The 12485-nt window shown below is 40.3% G+C and overlaps 1 long non-coding RNA gene across 1 annotated transcript; it reads right to left on the reverse strand.

The window, feature by feature from the left end:
• Positions 1-984: 984 nt before the first annotated feature.
• LOC141744453 (uncharacterized) lies at positions 985-4466 on the reverse strand. Its single transcript, XR_012587457.1, has 3 exons — positions 4388-4466; positions 2227-2292; positions 985-1215 (listed from the first exon to the last, which is right to left on the reverse strand). It is a non-coding gene; the product is annotated as an uncharacterized LOC141744453 (long non-coding RNA).
• Positions 4467-12485: the final 8019 nt, after the last annotated feature.

Consider the following 12485-nt stretch of genomic DNA (forward strand, 5'->3'; position numbering starts at 1 on the left):
GTCCTTACAGTAGTGCCTGACCTAGAGAAACATATCGGAGAAGCGTGCTGAGACCTGATGACGAGTATTGCTAGAGACAAGAGTCAGCCCTATTCTGAAAGGTACTGCTTTGAGAAAACAGAGATTATAATACATTTCTGTTGTACTCGCGTATCACAGACCCTGAAGCAATTCTTGCTTATATCAAAACATCCCTTCATCTTTGTCTCAGAACAGGGGCAAAAATGTAAGAGGTTTTCATCTGCAAAATCTCAACTGAATTATAAAAAAAGAAAATCCTTACTGAAAGTAGTCCAGCACTAGAACCACAGAGCCTGTCATTTATTTGGGTTTTGTACTCTGTCAATGATAAACTAACTTCATATCATGAACATGAAAATAAACTCAAAGCATGAGCATGGTAATTAGATTTCACAGTGAAAGTGTTCATTAACTGTTAAACTTCAAATGATTCACCTCAGTTTCATAGGATTCCCCAAATCCCAAAGATAATCCAAACAAAATTCTAATAATAAAAAGGAAAATTAACTATGAATTGGCTCATTTAAGCCTATAATTTGACTGCTATGCATCTGTAATATTTTTCCCATTGGGTCATGTTAGTTTAATGGTTTCCCTCATGCGATATAAAAGAGATGCAAGTTATTTTGAGCACATCACTTGGAGATTTCAGAGATCGTAACTGGATTTCTGCATCCTTTATGCCTATTCTACTACTACTTTGTCAAAGGCAACATGGCCTCCCTGAAAAAATATTAAAAACTAGCATGAGAAATAAGGTAAGCAGCTTACATTGAGAAGGGTGAAGAATGTCTAAAACAGTTCTAGAAAGTGAACTGTGTGATGAAAGGAGAGAAGAGCCAAGCTCAAACCTCCCAACTCAACTGACTTGCGCAAAGTGCTCATGGTAGGGCCCTGAGCTGCTCCTCCTGAGCACCACAGCAACCCCCTTCCACGCATCTCCTGTGCAGTCCCCACCTGGCATAGAGAGGGGCAGGAGCAGCCACCGCATTTTCTGTTTCCTTAGGAGGTGGAGCACACCAGCTTGCCTCTTGGGCACACTGAAGGGGTACCCACTGCTCAGCTCTCCGTCTCATTCGTAGCACGGACAAGCAGGTGTGAGACAGAGCGGCACCAACCATTCTCTGTGGCGCAGCGCGAAGAAACCTCAGCACAACATGTGGCCATCAGGAGGGTCTCTGGGGAGGACGCAGCCTAAATAAAGAGCTCAAGATCAGTTAAGCACATTGCCTTCACACTTGCTCTCTTTCTCTTATCAGCATGAAGACTTATGGTTGGGCAAAAAATAACATCCTGAGGGACAGAGGAAGCTGGCATAAATTAACTTGTACTTAGGCGGCTCTACTTTAAAGCCTTTTTGAGCCCAAGAGGTATAATCCCATTTGAAAGTAACAAATTCTCATCTAGGTGAGTCAGGGAAACCAGACTAAGTTTAGAAACAAGTGTAGTGTCTACAGAAGGCCCTTCTGAAATGGCTAGAAAGCTATTTCTGTCAAAGGGAAAAGTAAGAGACAGCTTTTTAGGTAGTTCACTAAAGTATCATATCTGTAAATACATTTTTCTTCAGTATCAACGGTAGTGCAAATAAAGACAGATTCTCCATCTATTTTATTTTTTTTTAAATTAATAATTGGTAATTTAACTCTACAGGAAGTGCTTTCTTTCCCCTCTGTCTCCCCAAGTCTTTTCTATTGGCATTAACCTCAATGAATACAGCGCAGTCACCCGTTTTATGAATGATAGAGTTCCCAGCAGCAAACAATGGGAAAGGGAAAACTTTCTCAGAAAAAAAGGGAGGATAAAAGCTAGCTTTTCAGTAACAGTGATAAAATTTGTAATAAAGACCGGCTGCCACAGAATTCTTTTATTATCAGACAGATCAGTTGAATCCACCTTATTTTACATGCATATTGTTATTTATATCTGCTGCCTGTCAGTATGTGGCTAACTTCTCCAGAGATGGCAACGGGATTTACGAGGCACACTGATGTCTGTGGCACAGCCGGGAATGGACGGCCTGACTCTCTCGTGACTTTTAACAACCGAACCACCAACGTATTTTGTAGTCTTGAAGGTCAGACAAACACTATGCAATAAATTTAGGACAGTTTTCCCCCGCATTAGAGAAACAGTTGTAAGCATAGAGCAATGAGGAGAGAAAGATAAACACTGGAGCATTTGGCACTCATTTCAGGATAGCCTTACACTGCGTTCCCAAAAAAGCCAGTGGGCGATGGTAGGCTGGCACCAGCACCTCGCTCAGTGGTGTTCCTGTGTCAAAGAATCAAATGAATAATATTTACTTAGACAAATTAGGGTAGCAGAATCAGGCCTACAGAAGGATGCAAGTAAGATTATTACAAGGCTGTATTTAATGGTATTATAATTTTGTGTATAAGCAAAATGAAATTTAGCATCTATAGAGCAATAGAACAACTTCTACAAAACATATGCGTCACGGCTGCAAACCAGCAATTTAGAGAGAAGATACAGAAGAAAGAATCCAAGAGTCAGGCTGAACTAATTGCTCTGGATGCAGAAAAGCTGAGCCAGCTGTGCTATTCGTTAACTAGAAGATGCAATAGCTGACTGATTATTCATATTGTTTGCAGAAATATGATGAACTATTTTAAAATGATAATCAAAAAGACAGCATTATTACTGCGCAAATCAAAGAACAAGACAACCTAAGTTGCTTTTCCATATGTAGCTACTTCCCCAGGCTACTTGAAAGCAAAAGAAACTCCATAAAAAAAAAAAAAAAAGGAAATCAAGGAAACCACTTGTCTCCAATATTAAAGAGCATATGACAAAAGCAACTCCTTAGAGGGCTGTCTGCACTTACTCCTACCGGTTATACCAATTTATATGGACTGTTGCCACAACAGTAAATTAGAGCACAGTTTCAACACAAGAAAGTCAGGTTTTGAGGCAACCTCCCAGTAGAACTAACCTAATTAGTTTAAAGATGAAGCCTGATAGATTTATGAATGATATTCTAGGCCACAAGTTCCTGTAAGAAGGACTTGGATTTAATCACACAAGAATCCCTTTTCTGTCCTGCATTGCTGAGCAAGTGGGGACTAATTTCTTCTTCTGTGCCTGTAGAGTGCCATAGTTGCTACTCAGCCCTTCCACAAACGCCACAGAAAACAGTAATCACACAGGTTTACACCAGGCTAAGAGCAGCATCCCCTTCTTGAGAGCTGGGTGAGGATATTTCTGCACCGCACAAATTATTTACCTTTTCAATGCTCTTTTCTAAGCTTTCACTAGGTAATTTGCAGTCGCCATTTCCAGGCCACCTTTAAACCATAAAAGGCCTGCAAATCACACTGTTTCTTGGGAGTAATGCTACACCTACACACTGAAGTTCCATTTCTGAAAGTTTTAAAAGTCCTTGAGAGATGCATGATGATCTATACAAACAGCAGTGCCACAGGACAGCATGACAAGGTGTTAGATGGTTTCATCTCATAAGCTACTTACCGACTTACTAGAATCTACTAAGTTTACCAACTACAAAAATTCTCCTTAATATCAACCTACAGCAAAATATCAGCAATGAAATTTTACTAAAAAGTGTGACCTTCTGCACCTGTATCAAGGTTCCTACAAGGGATTTTCTCTTTCAACTTATACATCCACTTCCAAATTATTATTAGTTGTGTAAAGAAAAGTTCTAACATCTTTATACATTGATGTATTCACATTCTTCCAAGCTACTCATGCCAATGTATAACACCATAATATTTTGATACCTCAGCTCCAGTGAGACCTTAGTCTTGGCTTTGTTGCTTTTTGTTAAAATTCCTGGTCTGACTCACACCTGCACATTAGTTACATTACACAACTTTACCTCTTTCTAGAGTTTTATGCCCTCATCTCTGGAGAGCAGGGGTAATTTAGGCAGACAGCTCTGCAAATCAATTCAGCAACAAGAAGAGTAGATAGTTCACTTCATTTGTTAATTTAAAACTTGCTGTTTAGTGACAAATACCTACAATGCCTTTTTTTTTTCCTTAAGTAGTGTGGGTCAGGCTTTTTTGATTATGTCAACTTAATTATCGATCAGAAATTACAAATATGGAATGAATCCTCCATCATAAAAGCTCAATAAAAAGTTAAAATCCAACCCCTAAGAACTTGAAGTTCCTGATATATATGTACATTTCCTTACACTCAGTCACCCTAAATAAGAAATAATTGCCAGAATGTTTCACACACCGAGGGAAAGGACTGGAAAGCTCAAACATCCTTCTTTCAGTTCTGTGGAACGGGAAAGTTGTTATTTATGAATGTGAATTTATGTGGTACTTCTGTGAGTGTTATGACATATTCATGATTTACTGTTTGGTGACCCTACCTGTGCTGCATATAATTTTGAGTGTAAGATGATGTTACCATTGTCTTTCACCTTCAAAGGGCTTTCTTAGACAGTCTGGAGCTTTTCATCCTGTTACATACCTTCGATTCATATTACGAGATTTTTTGATTGCCTGTAAACAAGGAAACAATCAGAGTAAATTAATCTTCTAGGCATTCATGTAATTTTGCCTCCATTAATTCTGTCTTACTGACTTCCTACTAACCTGGAAAAGTTTAAGCGGGGGTGCGTGGAAGGAGAACAATGGCTGGAATTGCTTTAGCTGGTATGCAATTCCCACAAGACCATACCACTATTTCTGCACAGAAATTCTTATGACTAGAAAAACAGTGGGAAAACCATGTTTCTGTATAAAAAGCTGCTTTTGATAGAAGGGGGATAAAATTTCATCATGAAAAGAAATACTTGCGCCTGAACAAATTCCCCATTTTGCCCAGGGGGAGAAGTTCAGTCATTTACACCGTGAATAGGAGTGTTGGCTGGCAGAAACAGCAAACTGTACACCAGATCAAATTTTCACATACTTGCAAAACTATCAGTTTTCATATTAAGTGAAAATTGGTAGTTTTCTATAGCTCCTTTTTCAATATTCTCGATCGCCATCAGTCCGGGGACCAGAAATCCCAAGGTCAAGAACAAGTCCCCACTTGCGGAGTCAAAAGTTCAGAACGACCTTTGACAAAAATAGGCATCTTTTCACTAGTCCCTTTAGGTCTCCTGGAGTTACACTGCTTTTGCCACAGCGAACCACTTTGTAACACTTTAATTAACAGGCTAAATAACAGCTCTGTTAAATAAAATCAGACCTTACAGGTGGAAATGCTTTTCTTCCCATTAAGACTCCTAAATCTTCAAAAACTAAACCAAGAGGAAGCTAAATCAAGAATTAGTTTGACTATACCATTTAACCTGACTTAGTTTGCAGAAAATTAATTTGCAGCTATTAGTAGTAACCTAAAATATTCTACATTAATTGGGGCCTGCTTATAAGTCAACTGACGTTCCTCTCAAAAGGTGGGTGTCATGAAGAGGTCCCGATCTATAACTAACACTCCTCAGTGTTAGGATAACAACATTTATCATCATCCAAACTCCCTCAACACAATCCAATGAGAGACTGTAGCTGGCTTAATGCGTTTTTAAGTCACCTCATGTTATGGTCACCCCATCAGTCCTTTTTGTAAAAATTGAAGAGGAAAATAAAGGGAGCTGAACCGCCACCGTTCACTCCAGCAGGCCTCCTCAGTAAGACTCTCGTAGGTTGCAAAATACCTCAGTGGGTTGGATTTTTTTTTTTTTTTTAATTTGATTCGTGCCCATCCGAAAGTTGTGTTCTTGAACTACAGCAATGTCTTAACGTTTTTTGACCAGTGGCAGTTTGGGACTTTTCGATTTGAGACTAGCAAGTAATTATTTCTCTGTAGAGGCCGATAGAGAAGCAGCTGCGCTCCTGCATGCTGCAGCAATTTCTACCTACAAAATCAATCAATAATGCCAGGAAGAGAGTAAAGGAAGGTTTGCATAAGGTCAAAACCACATGTAGCATTCTTGCCATATCCTCCCTGCCCCTACTTGTTTCCTTCTGTTGCGCATCAGCTTTAAGCATTTCAGCACAATCTTAATAAATGCTGACAGAGAGCTCTGGCAGAATAGAGCTGAACTCGGTGCTGGTGTTTTCCCACTGCAATATAGTGTTTTCTTTCTGTGGAGTCTCTTTAGCTGGTGTTTTCACATACACTAGTTGAAGTTTATCACATCCTATACCTGCAAAAGTAGTTAAGATCACAGTATAAGGAACCAGAAAAAACGTAGCAGTATTAAGACCTTACACTCCGGTTGACAAAACATTGCTATTGACCAAAGCTAACAGAAGGACAAACTACTTGCATCAGGCCCAGTAAAGGACTTCGGTGCCAGTAAGTTAGTTTGCCACTTTTCTGGTTTCTTGTCCTGCAATAGGACTGTGAATTCAAAGTGAAGTTCCAGAGGGCCCCGTGCAGTCAGCATACAGGTATGGACACACAAGATCTCACAAGCCCAGTGTAGACTAAAACCATCAAAAATCAGAATATTCACATATATCTGTAGAGAGCAAATGCTGAAGCAATGCCTTAAGCGCCAAACCTCAGGAGACCATCGATACAGAGAGCACTATCCATCCAGTCAAGGCAACAGCCTGGGAGATTGGATGCATTTTATTTCAAAGCACCTCAAGCAAGGCAGACTGCGTTCTGCCATGGGCAGCGGCACAGCAAATCAAAGCCTCTCCTTCACTGGAGGAAATTCAAATGCATATAAACTCATCTGTCTTGGGAGAGACAGTCTCAACTTCCACTGCTAAAGCAGAGTTGCTGTGCAGAAAAAAAAAATAATCTTTGGAGAAGGGAAGTCAAAAAGCATGCATAAGAAGGAAGATAAGCTTCATGGCAAAAGACAAATCACTCTTTGGAAGCAAAGCCATGATTTTGTTCTTTGTTCTCCATTTTTGCCAGTGACTTGAGCAAAGAGGCCAGAACCAGCCAGCACAATCCCCATCTCTCCCTCCTTTTTTTTCTCCAAACTCCCTCAATTCTTTACAGCTGTGATGCATGTTGGAAAGATAAGCAGAAAAGGTTCCTCTGAACAAGGACCAGCCTGTCAGACACTTTTTGAAAGGCAACAATCTTCTAGACAGAGAAGGAATTTGAATCTGGGTCCCCTCTGTCTTCCTTGAGCACTCTTACCTTTATTTTATTTTTGTAAAGCAAAAAAAACCAACCCACTGGAGCAGAACGACACCAGCCTTATCAGTGAGGAAAGCAGCGGTCATTCCTTGCATTTTATTTCGTACCTTTTTCCAGGCCAACTCCTTAAGAAACCTGGAAAAAGGAATGCTAAGTTTCAGGATCTCAGTTGAGCTTAGGGCTGAGCTGCATGTTCCCGTCCCACTGAGGCATTTGTGGATATGAGCAGAGAATAATTTCCAGATGTTTGGCAAAATAAAATGCTTGGGGATTTCTGGAGTTCATCTACCTTCAAGACAAAGCAGCAAGGGGTCTCCGGCTAAACATAAGTGCTTAAGTCTCACTTTATATACCCGAGTCCTTTTTAGTTCATAGCATCGAATGTCCAAATAGGTTCTCTTCAATCCCTAAATTGTAAGATTAAGAGGGGTTAACTGTAGATTTTACCTGTGCTGCATCATCAGGCGGTATCTCTGGCTTTGCACAACTACACTGCTGTGCTTTCTGCTCATGTTGAGTGATGAGCCAATAGCAACAACTTGTAAAAGCACGTAAGACTTTTCACAACGGTGTTTGTCAGTGAAGTTTCAGCTTTGGTTATGGCACTGGACATTTAGTCATCGGAAATCCATCAATTACAGAGGCTTATGATTTTGCATAACTATCTTCTCTCTGGAATGTAATGCCTGGAAATATCTCTGCTTCAATGCTTATGCTACAAAGGAAGCTCTCCAGCTTCCAAGTTACTTCGGGCTGACGTGCTTTGTTAAGAAACAACCTCTTTCCAGGGGTATCAGAATAGCAAGGCATGGCTCCTTCATCTTCTGCATCTTGTTCCATCAAGTACAAGGGAATCTGGGCATGCAAATTACATAAAGCTAAGTTAAACTTCTTTATTTTGATACAAAATGAAAGAATACGTGATTCTTCTTAAATCAACCATTAGAAGCTGCACTGTAATCTATCACTTTGACGTAGTACAGGCAACTTCAGACACGGGGAGAAGAAGAGCACAAGAAAGTTTCTCATTTGCAGTCTTCCCGGGAAGAGATACTCTATCATGAGGATCTATATCATGCTGTATCATCATGTTATGCTGCAGTATCATCATGTCAGTAACAAAATGCTCCAAGTTTGGTACATGCCAAGACCTGAATGCAATCATCCATCACAGCTCAAGAAAAACGGTAACGTTCATCAGTCTGCTCAGTGGTGCCTTCATCCAAACACTCCAGCAGACAGCTAATATTGGCATACTGCACATGAAAAATGCTAGGGGCTACTGCATACAGCACTATTCTCATTTCTGCGCAAATTTGCTTTTTGACTTCCAAATAAACAACATACAACTTCATCCCTAAACCTCCTTAGGCATAATAAGCCATTTTGAGAACATTAGTCTTACACTATTCCCTGCTCTGGAGTGAGCTGAGAGTTCATTTTTCCTTATGCAAAGCCTGACTAACTAATACGTCATTTATTTTTTCCTTTTGTCTTGGCCTTAATTTCACATAAGAGTGAATTATCCAGGTTCAATATGAAAATCACTCAGCCTCTCTTACATTGAGCCCACCTAATTTTTTTCAGGGTGACTCCGCTGACATTCTGCTCTTGCCCTGCCTTTAGCAGAGACTACCAGGCTTCTTGCTCACTCACAAGAATGCTGTTTAGTCTGTCAGCTCAGGATGTTTGTAGATGTTACAGTTAGAAGCTTTTTTTGCAATGCTGACTTTAGTTTTCTTGTAGAAAAACTGATATCCTTAGATAATCTTGCTTCCTCCATCCATTGCCCCTTTAAACACCAGAAGTCTGCAACTCAAAGAAAAACTGTGCAACCACACACAAGGAAATAAGCCTCTAGCAAACAGATGCAAAGCCAGGTCAGGAGGAAGAGCTAGGCAGTTTGTTCCTTGTTAACGGTTTAAACCCACCCCCTTCTCCAACTTACTTTTATATCTGGCTTGAGCAAAGAGGGGCAACACTGAGTGCACAAATAGGCCTAGGAATTGCTCCAGCTTTATTTCATCTCCCTTCAAAGTTGCATTTGGACACAAGGCTGAGGAGAAACCAGATATTAGGAAAGGTCCTCTACTCATTGCCCAGAACACGTGAACTAGAAAGACTGGATGGATATAACTGAACGAGATGCATATAGCATGTAACACTGAATGCAGATTTCAGTTTAGAGCCTCATTCATCCCAGGGACTCAAACAAGCAGTTCAAACCATAGCAACTCCCTGTTTTCCCCAGACACTGTCTCTTTGCCCGTATCCTTCTTTAGGAAGGGATTTACAGCGCTGAATCCCAATGTTATTTCAACTTTAGGAAGGAAAAGGAAGCTTGGCAGATACATGTTGCCAACTCTTCATTTGAATAATAGCTAGAATTGAAGAATAGCTACGAATTCAAATTTCATTTGAATTCATAGCTAGGGAGAATAAAGGTTTAAGTTTCTCAAAGGTTTGTCTTTCTTGAGATATTTGGGAAGGGGTGGTGGTTATGTCTTTTGGTCTTTTCCGGTAAGCCAAAAACCTCATACTTTCTTACTTATCTTTCAGTGTCTTTTCATGTTTGCCATCTCTAAAAATCCCATCCCTCCCAAATTAATTCTGCGCACCTTTTCCGGGAGGGGAGAAGGCTGAGATAAGTGACAGCCCAAGTAAGCTTAGATCCTGAGCATTATGAGAATGCTGTCCCACAGAAATATACCATCATGTCTGAGGACCGCTCCAGCGTCCCTGCCCTGCCATAAGGAAACAATTTTTTACCCTGGGAAAGAAGGTGATGGGGAGTAAGTGCAGTTCTGGCTGAACCGAGCTATGGGGAACCGCAAGCTCAAACTGGTTCACCCCTGTGTGGTTAAGGCATTTCTGTGTGTGTGGTTTTAACAGCTCTGAGCTGCTGTTGCTCAAGAGGTAATATTCCATTTACGTCCAAGCTATAAAGTTTTGGCAATAGTCCCCCCGGTTTATAACAGTTAGGGACTAGGGCAGATATTCTTCTCTCTAATGGGGAAAAGTCAATATTTTTTTATACTGGTTTTGTGATTTTTTTAGTACTGCAAAGAAAGCACTTTAAATCTTTGTCTATTGCCTGAATGAATTAGGGAATAATATTGGACCACCCTACAAGCATAGCTGGATAGTTGTCATTTTTCAGTATTTTCCCTCAACTAGTCTCTTAGGAAAATGTGTGAATGATAATACATCATTCTTGTTTCAAGTAATTCAAACCATATTCCCAAGTCTTTAACCATATCCAGCATGAATCCAGCTGGAGCTCCCCAAAGCAACTTGCAAGTCATTCAATCACTGCAAAGGCCAGGAAACATTTGTAGTCGCGGAGCAAGATAATACAAACTCCGTAAACTTTTACTGATAGCTGCATTTCAGAAGAGACAGAAGGGAAACAAATACCTCAAGGAATGACAGAATGAAAGCACCTGAGAACTATCATGAAAATTTACCAGCTTAGAAACAGACTCTGCTTGCCTGCCTTCAGCAGCCAGAGGAAAACAAGTTATTTGCACATCAGTAAGAGTTTTCTGTAGGAAACAGCACCTGTGGACAGTGAATGGAGTAATAAAAGGATACACATCTTTGGCTGTTTCCAGAGGATGGAGAAGGAAATCCCAGTTTCTTCCCCAGAAGACCTTGCTCCTGGATATGGCTGAAAACAGGGAATGCCTAGGGAAATCCATTGTGACTTCCCACAGAATTCCTTGCAGAATGTCTCACCTGTGGGAAGAGATTCACACTTACTGGGGTTTCTTAGTAAAAACAGAGTTGTTTTTTTCAGCATTTAATTCCTTTCTCTATCCAAAGGATAAACTAGAGAAACTGGGGAGAATTCGCTCTCGGGAGGTGTGCTTTCCCTTCAGTATCTGTACCCACAAGGCTCTCACCAATACTCGTTTTAGCCAAAGCCTATCCTGAGTGAATATTGAACAGTCCTATGAGAACTGATCTCTCTGAAGAGGAAGGCAACTGAGACCACAGAAACTTTTCTATTGGACGTTCTGCTGGAGATGTTGAGGAGTTGAGACAGCACAAAGCTAGATGTGGCCCTGAGAAGTATTCATACTATTACCTTCTCCATGGAAGAATCTAGCACAGCTAAATTGGGATAAAAACTCTGCAAAGTTGTACTTGGAGAGCTCTATTCCCTTTGGTAGTATTGCTGGCAAAGGGGACTTTTTACATCATTTTAAAAATGTTATACACATAACCTCAGATCATGAAAACAAAAATAAAAATAAACCCAATCACATCGCCTTCTCGTTCCTTCTGGTCTATTTTTACATGTCTTCTTGTCATGGCAAGGACACTACTTACTCCTGCTCTGACTCAGATGTGTCGAAGTAACTTCCACATTTTTATGCTTTCCAGATAAATTCTTAACCTGTAACTTGGAAAGGACGGCTTCTCACCAACAAATTCCCACTGACACCTTTACAACATCCCCTCTCACCCCCTATTCAAGATTCCCAAGTCCTTGCATAATGCAGCTACTTGCCCTCACTACATATACACGTCACCTTGGAAGTGCTAGATTGTTCTTCTCTACCTGTTGCTGCCACACTCCCTCTTTTTCCCTTTAGCCAAAGCCTAACCTGCATGAGCAGAGCATGATTTCATGGGAGTCTTGCTGGACCTCATGGATGTGGATGGCTGCTTTGAAAGAGCATGTGGCACGTTCATTGTCAGGTACCCCAAGTTAGCTCAGCCCAAGATTTGTACACACTTGCTGTTCATGCTTCCCTTTAGCATCCTGGAACTGTAAATATTTTTTTAAAAAAATAGGTGAGTAACAGTGATCATCGTTGAATAGACTGTACCTGTAATCTTTTTATTCTTTCCTTTCCAACTGAGGAAGTGACACTCCCAGCCTATAGCAAAAATTCTCATTAGTATTTTGTAACCAATTGAATATGCATTTTGCACTGTTACTTAATCTTATTTTGCTAGTTAAAAGCAATCTGTTTTAAAAAATCATATTCAAAACTTCATTGTACTGCAAATTGTTTCAAATTGATCATCCACAAGTCATACTAATATAGCCTAAGTCTTTCTGCCAAAACCATTGACAGACATAGTAAATACAATACCAAGACCAGTTTATTGAAAAGTCTTCAGAGGTCATCAAGCACTCACAGGATTCACCACCAATCCAACAGCTCCTACTACAAACCAGTCTCTTAAGCTAAGATCTTACCCGTGTTGGAATAATCTAGAGATTTCCTTGTGGCTCTGTATCAGATAGTTCCACAAAAACCATATGGATTGGATCTCCTGAATTTACTTCATCTAAAATACAGATGATCACAAATAATCATCATCTTATTTTAACATCG

Source organism: Larus michahellis, chromosome 6, assembly GCF_964199755.1.
Source record: "Larus michahellis chromosome 6, bLarMic1.1, whole genome shotgun sequence".
Classification (NCBI taxonomy): Eukaryota; Metazoa; Chordata; class Aves; order Charadriiformes; family Laridae; genus Larus; species Larus michahellis.